A 9498-nucleotide genomic window follows, 5' to 3' on the forward strand; every position below is an offset into this window, starting at 1 on the left:
CAGCACAAGAACTTCAACCGATTGTGACTCCTTGTCCCTTTTGTTAGTGGGAACTCGATCTCATAGGCAAGATTCACCCTCCTTTCAATGGCCACAAATTCATTATCACTATCTCTAGTATTTTACAAAATGGATTGAAGTCGTGCCTCTTACACAAGTCATTGGAAAATAGATTGCTACATTCATTCTTAACTATATCATTTGGCGGTACGATATTCCTCTTTCCATCATCACTGATAATGGACGTCCCTTCAAGAACCAAGATGTTCATGAAATTTGTGATCGCTTCCATATTACCCATCGCTTATCCACTCTATACTACCCCCAAGGTAATGGTCAAGATGAGGTGTCTAAAAAAACCATTCTTAAAATCCTCAAAAGGACAGTCGATGACATTGACCAAAACTGGCATATCCAACTTAATCCTACACTTTGGGCTTATCGCACTACAGGAGTCACACCTTATTCACTTGTCTATGGTGCCAAATCTATCTTGCCTATTGAGGCTGAGTTACCATCTTTATGAGTCTCTTTGCACAATCTTATTAATGATGAAGACTATAGGGTCTCTCGCTTACAAGAACTAGAACTATTTGATGAATGAAGACAAAATGCTTTTAATCACCTCAAGGCTTATCAACAAAGAATGAGTTGCAGTTACAATCAAAATTTTAAGCCTCGTCTATTTGAGGTAGGTGACTTAATTCTCAAGGAAAATCCCAAAAATCAATAAGACAGAGAGAAGAAGGGCAAGTTTCGAACCGAATTGGCTTGGTCAGTACATCATCACAACAGTTTATGGATCTGGTGCATATTAGCTTTCGACACCAGATGGAGAACCTTTGGAGGATCCTATCAACAACATGCACCTTTACAGATTTTACACATAGCTCTTTAGAATATCCTAATTCAAAAAAAAAAAAGTCAGTAAAAAAAAAATACAAAAAAAAAATCAAAAATTTCAAAAATACAAAAAAAATCCAAAAAGCGTTACTTAGTGAAAACCTAGCAATAGGCGCCTTGTGACACCAAAAAAAAAAGAATCAAAAAAAGTAAAGAGAAATAAATCCGTCCAACAGTGAAAACCACTTCGGTGGTGCCTTGGGTTGGGCAAGTACCATGGTGAAAACTGGGTTACCGGCACAATGTGTAGAGAAATTGCTCCTCCCTCCTTTAGGATTCAATCTCATCCTTTTACTTTGCACACACTCACAGCCAATCCATCCATAATAAACTTACCCATTCCCATCATGGCTTGTTATTGATCTACCTAAGATTGGTTAGCCATTCATAATAAACCTCCCCTTTTCACCCCTTTCCATCCATAATAAATCAACTCCTATATGTGGCTAAGGAAAATCCTTAGTCTAGTGATGGGTGTGGAACTAAGAGCATCACACATTCTAAGGAGTAGAATTTTCTTTAGTCTATCCGTGCACAATCCACAATAAAGAAACACTTGCATCACGAATTTGCAATAAAGTTCCATCTTCTCTGCAATAAATTATCAGTTTCATGAATTCAGTCAATTTTAGATGTGACACAACAACAATTGGCTTCAACAAATTAAATCTTTTAACAGACTCAGACAACATTATGGTTCAAGTGCTATCTATCCTTTTGTGAATGAAAATGTTGTGACCACAATCAAATAGACCTATACAAGTGACAAGAGACACTAATCTTGAGGACTACAATGGATGTTGATGTTGAGTCTTGGTTTTCTTTTGATTTCATCTTTTGGTGACATGTCTTTTAGCTTTACTGGGATGTCTTTGACTAGAAAGGCGAGGATGGGGTATCGTCACCTATTTTTTCTTTGTTGTCTATGGATTGTCTTTTAGTAATGCTATGACTTGTCCATGGATATGAGGACACTGAGAGTCTAGTGTGAACTGGGGCATTCCTTGTTTGTGATTGTCTAATCTCCATGCAAATGGGTACAATGACTTTTTGGGTCGAACCTATATCTGGATTGTCATAACCTATTTGCCATAATAAAGCTCAATGATGATAAAGCACAAGAAGCTCTTTCACTTCCATATCTTCTATCTTCAACCCCCTTTTCTTGATTGACCTCCATCATCCTTCTTGAGTCTGTGTAGCCCGCTATCACATGACTAAGTATAATGACACACCAAAAATATTTGTATTTCATGTAGATTGCGCCTGCATTACCACATATTAGCATTTCATACATACATATAGATATCACAATTGCATCACATCCTACACACAACACATAGTAGCACATTTTACATTCTCATCATGTAAATAGTTATTTGCATTATCATATTCATCTACATTTCATACATTCCCATTTGCATTTGCATAACATTTTAAAACATAAAAGAACAAAAATATATTGCATTTTATCATGTACATATTTGTATTCATATTATAAGCATCATATAGCAACATGCATCACTTAGAAGTAACATCACATAGGTACACATGCATATAGCTGTCCCAAAGATGAATCATCTCATATATAATAAAAAATCATAAGTGTCATGATACAATGATGTAAAAAATACATATAGCTACAATCACCTAAAGGTGTCTACATCGTCATACAAAAATGGTACAAAAACTGATACATAGGGATCCCTCTAATGCTATGATGAATTCCCTCTATCAGAGCTAGCCAACCTCGATGGATTCTGAGCCCTAGAAGTCTCTACCCCAGGATCATCTCTCCTGCCCCCTCTATCTAGTGGTGGTGGAGGACCCATGACCCCACCACTAGATGTCTGTCTCCTATCTCTCTGTCCAGTGGTCGTCATAGTCCGCAATGATCTCCGGAAGCTCTTAGCCCACTGATCTGGTGGCACCACTCCATAATACAGGTCTCTCTAGTGGGCTATCTCATCCCCTTCTTGTAGAACATAGGAATATCTAGCCCTTGTGTCCTCTCTTGCCTGCCTACCTGCCCTCAGTGTTGTCTCAGCCTCCATGTAGTGCTGAATAGCCTAATCTCTCTCCTTTTCAATGTCCCTCAGCTATCTCCTAAGCTTGACCCCATCTCTCCTTTGAGTCACCCTCCTCTCTGCCACTACACCTCACCTCTGCCCCCTGCCTCTGCCTCCACCATCCCCATTATCATCTCCGTCATCTCCACCATCACCCTCTATCAGCTCCCCTGGATCCATCATCCATGGAAATGAATGCTCTGCCCAATATGTACTATACTCTACATCCATCCCTACATCCTCCACATCTACCCAAATATCCCAAAGCATGGGAACTATCTCCAACATCTATGTCACTACCTGATCATAAGATAGTAACGAACCTAAATGCACCTTATCCCTCACTATTTGTGAATACATCCCTGAACCCCGTGGCATCCATTGTATCTTGCCAAATTTCATGCACACTCTGTCTATCAACTACTGCTCAATGACATATGGTGTCTGCCCAATCAGATACCTACTCCTGAACACATATGGAAGCTCCACTATGTCATCCTCCCACTCCTCACAATCTCGGTAAGGCCTCCATACTATACTGTCTACCTTATCAATCACTCGGTGCTAATACTCTAGCCTCCCAATCTGTGGCTGGGAAGTAATCATATCATACAAATGTACATAACTGTGCCCATGTCCCCTGCCTCTAAAGTGTATCGATCATGTAACCGGAAGATGCTCATATGCCCATACTTGCAGTAATGTCACTCTGAAACCTAATCCTGTTGATCCATGATACACAAACTAATGTAGATCATAATACGAGTGTGCTAGCAGACATGACCCCCATGCAAACCTGGTGTGCTCAATCACCAATGTGTCCAGAGTCCTCCCCCATCCCATAGCCAACCCTCGTGTCATCTTGTCTAGACAAATGAACCCACTGATAACTCTTGCCAGCACCGTCGGTAGCACCAATCCTGTCACTGTCATAGTGTCCCACGCCACATGTCCTGCCTTGATCTCCAGTCCTGGATCCTAAAACACTCATCTCAGTGCATCCCTATCTCCCTCTCGATCATAAGGAGCCAACTCCCTAACGATCAGTATCCTATACACATCATCTAAGGTGATTGTCATCTCACCCATCAGCAAATGAAACGTGCATGTCTCTGAGTGCCATCTCTTAGTTAATGCAGTCAACAATCCCATGTTCACCCAAAACTTAGGCATATACATAATGTATCACAAGCCCATGGCCTCAACTACTGCTCTATCCTCAAATGTTATCTCTACTCATAATCACTGAGTCGAAGGGAATATCTCCTATGACTCCAGCATCGATAGGTCCTCCTATAGTCAAGAAATCAACTATGTCCATCCTAGTAGTATTCCCCGTTCATCACAAAGTTCTACTTTTTTATCCTAGTGCTTATATCTATCATATGACACTATATCCTAGTAGTACTCCCTGTTCATCACAAAGTGTTTCTTTTATCCTATCTTTTCAGGCACCTACTTGAGTGTATCCTCTTGAGTAGCTTATCCAATTGAAAATGTATGTTCTATCACAAAATTGTCAATTTCAGCCTAATCCAACTGACAACGTATGTTCTATCATGAATTGTCAATTTCTATGGTACTCCATGTTCATCACAAAGTGCCTCGCTCTATCTTATCCTAGGGCCTCTACTTGAGTGTATCCTCTTGAGTAGTTTCCTAATTGGCAACATATGTTATATCACAGAATTATCAATCCTATCCCTATCTGTTATCCTAGTTTTCCTCAGAGGACCTGTTTGAGTGTATCCTCTCAGTAGCTTATCCAATCAATGATGTATATTTATCACAGAACTGCCAATTCGACCTTGAAGACATAAACATGCATTCATGACACAAACATGCTTTCATACTTCACAAGCATTTCTACATTTCACAGACATGTCTGGATTACAGAGACATACCTCTGTCATGCATATACGCGTCTACCCTACATAGACATTTTTGCATTTCCCAAACACACTCGCATTTTCCATAGACGCCTTTGAAATTATGGATGCGGTTACACTCAATGCAGACGCACCTAACCTACCCAGACACTACTTCACATTTTTTTCCCCCCTGCTTGGTATTTTCTAGCCCTACATAACATGCATTTATGACAACAATTAATGCAACAAGGTACAAGGAGGTTTTGTGGTACTCACCGGCTCTCCTACATCTGTTGGCCTTTGATATCGACGAACGTGATCGAATTTGTGCACCAATGCCATCGTTGCTCACTGTTGACTGCTCTTTGCTTTCTCCACACTCTGATCTCCTAGGTGTGGCGATGACAATGAGGATGTTTTCCCTCATAGTCTATCTTATAGAGTACCCTATCCCTAGTCTCCCGAGTCAGTCTTCTTTATCCTGTGACTCTGTCACTTTATCCTATCTTATCAGTCATTTCTAGCCTTTCTTTCTTATCGAGAGATTGTCTATGATCTTTTCAAACATTTTCATCTAATCTCTCGAGGGGGCATATAATTCCCATCTTGGGGCAACTTTGTATTAGTTCATCTTATCTTCTTTGAAACAACGCGACAAGTTGCATTGTCTCAAAGAGGGGCAAAATGTAGACACCTAAAATTGTCCTATCTAATTAAATAAATATTTTTTATTTATTTAATTATTTTATCCTAATTCTTCTATTAATTAAATAAATCTTTATTTATTTAATTGATTCATTTATCCTCTTCTAGCCTTTTTCCTCATTTAAATAAATACATTTATTTATTTAAATTGTCATTTTCCTAAATTAAATAAATATTTTTATTTATTTAATTGATCCCACTTCCTCTATTAATTAAATAAATCTTTATTTATTTAATTCATTCATTAGTCTTTTCTACCTATGACACATGTCATTCATCTCTTAATTCCTACACTGCCTACCCTCTCATTATTTTCTTATTTTCTTTACCTACCCTTTAATCTTAGCCGACCATTTATCTTTTACACCTCTTAATCTTATCCCTCCATTTCTTACATTGTCTTCTATATAAGGAGATACTTCCTTCATTATCAATCCTCTCTCTCAAGTACGCTTTCAAACTTTCATATGTGATCAAGCCTACTTGCAACCATATTTCCATTTTTTGTTGAGCTCTTGTGCACACATAAAATTTGAGACCAAATATATCAAGAAAGATCAATGAAGATAGGAATAATGGAGATTCAAACCCTAGTGGACATGTGATGGTATAATCTTTGTGATTTTTTTGATTTGCATTTGTCTTAGGTAATCTTCATATGTTATGGTGGATCTTTGTTGTTGTTAGGGTTGGGTTTTGTGGTTGAATCTATTTTGGTCTTTCACTATTGTTGTTTCCACTTTTCACCATAAACAAATGGCACCACTGCACTATAAGATGCCACGTAATACGCTGCCCTACTTGTTTGGTGTAAAGCCTCACACTAGAGGTTATCACTCTTTGCTCTCATACTCTGCAGCTGCTGATCTCTCTCTATGATTTGTCAATCTTGCTCTGCTATCTAAGTCTGCATAATTTCCAGCTCTATCTGGAGAGTCCTCACTCTCCTTCTTAGTGTGTGGATCATATCCATTGGCATCTTATCCAGAGGTATCTCCTCCTCTCCTCCCTCATCTGACTCATCTCTCCACTATCGCACTTGTTGAGGGGTTGCTCTCTCTCCCATCTCTCCCTCACCACCAATACCCTCTCTAGTATCTACACCTAGAGAACCCTCTCCCTCACCTCTAACTGTACCTAATGAGCCAACCTATCCCCTCCTCCTCTACTACCCAGTCACTAGTGCGCTACTGCTACTCACACCAGGATCACCGCATGTCTGCCTCAGTGGATCTTCCCTCCATCCCCATGCCTAAAATTGTCCCTATACCTAAACTGGTCCCTATGCCTACGTTGGTGCATCCTCTCCATCCTCATCAATCTGAGGTGCTCTCTCTCTTGGGTCTGTGAATTGCGGGAATGGATATCTCAAAGAATCATCTTTGTACTTTGGGGTTACCTCGCATCAGCAATATCCTCTAGGTAATCCCAACGCTATGGCTAGAAGCCTATCATCTCTTGTACTGCTAAAGCGTAAGATAACTTTGGACCCCATCCCTTCCTCTCCTCATCTTTGAACCAAGCGTAAGCCATAAACTCTTGAGATATATCGTGCACTCACCCAGATTGCCTCATCACCCAGCTAACAACAAACTACTTGATCACCATCTACGATCTCCTGATGAGTGGGTGTGTCATGAGTGTCAATTGCCAATATGCCCTTTATACATAGTTGCAAAGGTTAAGGATATCCCTTGTCGTGGTGCCCTAATTGATCCCTCTTGCATGGTTAATGTCATAAATGAAGAGTATCTTTTCACTTTACGATTGTATAAACCACTTTATGATGCTTCTAATGTGGTTGTGAAGTTATTTGATGGCTTCTCTTCTCCTACCATTGGTTCTATCACTCTTCCTATTGAACTTCATGCTAAGTCCATGGATGTTGACTTTGTTATCATACCTTCTTCTGAGCAATTATGTGTGAATTTGGGCTATCCTTGGTTGTCTTCCATGAAGTTTATTGCTTCTCCAATCCATAAGTGTCTTAAATTTCCTCACAATGGATAAATCATAACTGTGAACCATAACTTATTTTGTCCATCCGAAAGAAGCCCTGGTGTTCCTATTGATCTCTTTTAGCCTAAACAATTTCAATCTCTTCCGTCAAGGAGCTATGCTATTTTTCAATATTATCAAAAATGGAAGAACAATATGATCTTATCCTTAAGTCAACCTAGATCTCCAAAACTTGGTATTCCTATTATTCTTCAAGATGATGTTATTCCCCTCTCAGATAGAACTAATCTCCCTCCTAAGGAAAATTGTCCACCTACTCCTATGGATGTGACTTTTACCTTCTCTTAAGGAGAACACCAACATTCTTCCTAAGGTGAGACCTATACCTCCTCCTCATAATGGACCTGGTCTCCTTCCTATACCTAATATTCCTCCTTTCTATGGCATAGTTCCACCTCCTTCCTCTTATCGAGAGAAGAGGTATGCTTCTCCTATTGTTCAACCAAAAAGACCTCAACCTAAACCTTCAACTATCAAGGAGAGAAACATTCCTACTTTTTCAAGTGTTCCTCCTTCTTCTCAACCTTCCACTAAGACTTGATGGAATCATTGTGCAAGAGAACATTGATGAAGATGCCATGTTAGATCTTGTGAAGCTATCCCTTAAAATACTCAATCTCTTTAGACTCCAACAACAAACATGATTCCCTTTTCTCCTAAGCAAGATGTTCAACCAACATCTCTGAATCATAAGTTGCATAAACATGTGATGGTTTTACTCCTATTCGTGGTCTTGATCCTCTTTCTCTAAACTTTGATGAAGAAATGGGTGAAAATATTAATCATAATGGATAGTGAGTATGAATATGTTGATGTGGAAAAACATTTATTAGATGAGTTTTTATAAACCCTAATCCTAGCTCCTCGAATCAAACAAAGTGACTTACAAAATGAGCATAGCCCTTGTTTGGATCTTGTGATAGCTCCATCTATTGTTCTTAACATCGTTTCTTTGGCTCACCTTCCCAAAATAGTGATCAACAAGATCAGCAGGTGGATGTCATGCTCGATTAGCGATATTAGCACTGTAGATCTTTCTCTCTCTCTCTCTCCTTCCTTATTGTTTTGTGACCATTATTTTATGTGTATCCATGTTCTTCTATTGTTCCCTTAATGTCTACTTGGGGATGATTCAAAGCATTGAGATATTTTCTTGGTATCTCTCATGTTGACTCAAATGACATCATCTCTTCCCTTTCTTCTAAGGTAGTGTCCTTCTTTGGGAAATGAAGATTATTATATGCATATACATACATGATATACATGAGTTATCATACAACATACTGATCTTGAGGAAAGAGACACTACCTCATGCTTTGTGTTCATTATCCTTGGGTTTATACCTTGATTGGGGCCTAAATACATGCAACAATGTTATCCCTCTCTTCTCTTTCTCTTGGGTGTATCCTACCTTAAAGAAATTGCTCCCGATAAGGAGCGTGTGATTGCTTTAATGTGGGGGCATACACTCTGCTCATATTTTCCTTCTTTGATACTTAGAATTACTTAGTGAGCTTTTTTTTGCTTTGTAATCTTTGGTATCCTTGCTTTCATGACTCATAGTGAAGGGAACTTTGCTACTTGCAATCATGGTTCTCCCCTTCTCAATTTTCCCATTTACTTTATCAATCAAAGTCATAAGATCCTAAGTCCACTGGGGGCTTGGCGCATCTTGCCTCCTTGATGTGGTAAAAGTCTTTCGATCTTGTTTCCTTGTACTTTACTAACAATATTGGCATATGCTTATGTTGGCATTATTGGTATTTTGGATATGTTGATATGGTTTTGTCATTGATGTCAACACCTGTCATCACTTGTCAACACTTATCAACACTTGGAGATCTTTGGTTATGTTCACCAGCAAGTCAGAGACTTATGTACAGTCACTGGTATTTGGTTCACCGGCACTTGGAATGACTTGGAAACTACTT

Source organism: Cryptomeria japonica, chromosome 4, assembly GCF_030272615.1.
Source record: "Cryptomeria japonica chromosome 4, Sugi_1.0, whole genome shotgun sequence".
Lineage (NCBI taxonomy): Eukaryota > Viridiplantae > Streptophyta > Pinopsida > Cupressales > Cupressaceae > Cryptomeria > Cryptomeria japonica.